The following is a 2,930-nucleotide window of genomic DNA, read 5'->3' on the forward strand; positions in this document are numbered from 1 at the left end:
CTCACCCCTCTGAATTATTTAGCATTGCACATTCACCGTTTATCATTCATACATTCCTGTTTTTCTTCTCCTTTATTTATATGTACATTTACCTCTACACCTTCTTTCTTTATAATTCCCTACATTAAAACCTTCATTAAGTGTGATTCCCAAGCGTGAGTTACATTACAAATCCGTACTCTAAGTTTGGCACCGCGTACGATAGTTTCTTCACCTTGTACAGTACGTGGCAACGCGATCTTGGCCCTCTCGTGGCGCTGGGTGGGTAGGGCAGGCTGGTAGTGTGCTGTCAGACGTCGGGTGAGGTGGACGCTGCTCTCCCGCTCTCTCAGGCTTCAGTGGGCGTGTGGGTGTGAAGCGTGGGTGTGTGGGGGTGTTGGTCTTGAGTGTGGGTGTCAGTAGCCGCCAGGACGAGGAGTAAACACACGCACAGACATCCTCCAGCTCGTCCCTGATAGCTGACAACTGCAATAATGGGTGAGTAGAGGAGCCTTCACTCGGTACTCTTGTCGCTAACTGCCGGGTGGTTGTTAAGGCTTGATTGTGAGGGTGTGGTGTGGACGGGGGGAGGATCTGGGGGCGTGGTGTGGATTGGGAAGAGTGGGGGGGGTGTGGTGTGGACAGGGGTAGGGTGTGGGGGTGTAGCGTGGACAGGGGGGAGGGTGATGTGAGTGTGGGGTGTGTTGGGACTTGTTTACTGAAGAGGTGTTTGATATAGTAACTGTAGAGACTGACAAGCACTTAGGCGTATAAAAGGAAGAAAGCAATATTTGAAGTAGTGTGATAATGGTAACTACACTGCCAGACAAGCAATTAGACGTATATATAAAAAAAAAATCAAATAGTATAGTTAGTTCAAATTGCAGCTATAAATACCGATTAATGACCTCTAATGAAACTCACAAACGAGTAATTATACTAATTAAAATTGCAACACTAGTAAAACCAAGGCAATCATTAGAAAGTTAAAAGAAAAATAAATATAATTAAACCAAACCTCCTTAAACTTAATAGCGTGTAATTACTTCTCATTGTCACTTATTATTAGATCTTACTAATTAATTAACCTGTCAGACTTCGTGAATTATTTCAGTTCTTGGCGGGTTATGGACGAGACCCTAATCTGTGCATTGAATCACTGGTATCACTCCTAAATGTACCTAAAAGTAGCCATGTATCTAAACTTCAACTTCATTATATACAATTGGAAATGACAGTTTTAGGTGATGTCATAAATCCACGAACATGAAGATAAAGTGCGAGTAAAGTGTGTGAGTGTGTGTGTGTGTGTGTGTGTGAGAGAGAGAGAGAGAGAGAGAGAGAGAGAGAGAGAGAGAGAGAGAGAGAGAGGACATTGCTTCTGAATAAACTAGTCTAAAACGTGCCTTGCTAAGCTGCTTGTGTTCAAAATGTGCTGTAAAATGTTGCCCTGTATTCTGTCCAGGACTTCACCATGAGAGGCTAGTGCTGTACGTGGCGAATGCTGATTATTGCGCTCTCTCTCTCTCTCTCTCTCTCTCGTCTCTCTCTCTCTCTCTCTCTCTCTCTCTCTCTCTCTCTCTCTCTCTCTCTCTCTCTCTCTCTTAAATGAGACTCTATTTGACACAGATCATGTTTCTTCTTTATTTTTTTTTCTTTTCTCCTCCGCCTCCTCTTCCTCTTCTTCCTCTTCTTCTCCTTCCTCCTCTTACGCATCTCAGGTCTTATCACGTCCTCTTCCTCTTCATCTCCTCTCTTCTTCTTCTTTTATTCCTTTCTTCTTCTCTCCATCTCGTTAAGAGGGAGGAAGAAAGTGGTCTTGACATATCTGCGTAAGACCAAACCTACCTCAACAAGATCTTCTCTCTCTCCCTCTCTCTCTCTCTCTCTCTCTCTCTCTCTCTCCTCTCCTCTCTCTCTCTCTCTCTCTTTCTCTCTCTGGAAGTTTTTTTTTTTTAAGACTGCATTTTTTAATTATTTTTATGTTATGTTTGCATTTGATATTTTGCCTTTGGTTTGTGGCCGTGACCTTTAAACAGTATCGACTACAAAAAGAAAAAGAATAACAGACAATTTCGTGCATAAAGAAAATGTCACACGATTTAGTCTTTCGCTCTTTCTTGTGCCTCTCTCTCTCTCCCTCTCTCTCTCTCTCTCTCTCTCTCCTCCTCTCTCTCTCTCTCTCTTGGTGGTAGCGGTGGTGGTGGTGGTGCTTATATTGTTATTGTTGGGAATTGTATTGTTATGGAAATAGAGCTAATTTAGTATTGCAGGTAATCCTTTTCTCTCTCTCTCTCTCTCCTCTCTCTCTCTCTCTCTCTCTCTCTCCTCTCTCTCTCTCTCTCTCTCTCTCTCTCTCTCTCTCTCTCTCATCCTCACCTGTCCTGTCTCTTGTTCATCTCTCTCTCCCCTCTCCCTGCCCCCTCTCCTTCTCCCCTCTCTCCCATTCCCTCTCTTCATGCGTCCCCTCGTCTCTTGTTACAGCTCCGAGGGGAAACAAAAAGGGCGCGGTAGGATCCAGTCCGCAGCTTATTGGGTTTTCTGATGTTTCGGTTCTTTTATTTTACGTTGTAGGTGAAAGTAAAGGTGTGAAGGAAGGTATTACATATGGTTTGGTCTCTCTCTCTTCTCCTCTCTCTCTCTCTCCTCTTTCTCTCTCTCTCCCTCTCTCTCTCTCTCTCTCTCTCTCTCTCTCAGCCATCCATTTTTTTTTCATAAGTTTTAGTTCAACGAGGGGAAATGTTTCAGTAGTTTTTTTTTTTTTTTTTTTACTTTATTTTTATTTTTTCCTTTTTATGGAAGTTAATTGTGAGCGTGTGATGATGAGAGAATCTATTTTCCTTTTTCTTTTTTTCTTTATTTTCACGTTTCTATGCAAGAGAGAGAGAGAGAGAGAGAGAGAGAGAGAGAGAGAGAGAGAGAGAGAGAGAGAGAGAGAGTTAAAATCACCT

The 2,930-nt window shown here is 42.9% G+C and overlaps 1 protein-coding gene across 1 annotated transcript in view; it reads left to right on the forward strand.

Moving 5' to 3' along the window:
• The first annotated feature begins 258 nt into the window (after positions 1-258).
• The window catches only part of LOC135103561 (uncharacterized), a 114,873-nt gene continuing 112,201 nt past the window's right edge, over positions 259-2,930 (forward strand). The window contains exon 1 of the mRNA XM_064010002.1: positions 259-477. The gene's annotated coding sequence lies outside the window, so the exon portion shown is untranslated. The remainder of the gene's footprint in view (positions 478-2,930) is intronic.

Source organism: Scylla paramamosain, chromosome 9 (assembly GCF_035594125.1).
Source record: "Scylla paramamosain isolate STU-SP2022 chromosome 9, ASM3559412v1, whole genome shotgun sequence".
NCBI classification, from domain to species: Eukaryota; Metazoa; Arthropoda; class Malacostraca; order Decapoda; family Portunidae; genus Scylla; species Scylla paramamosain.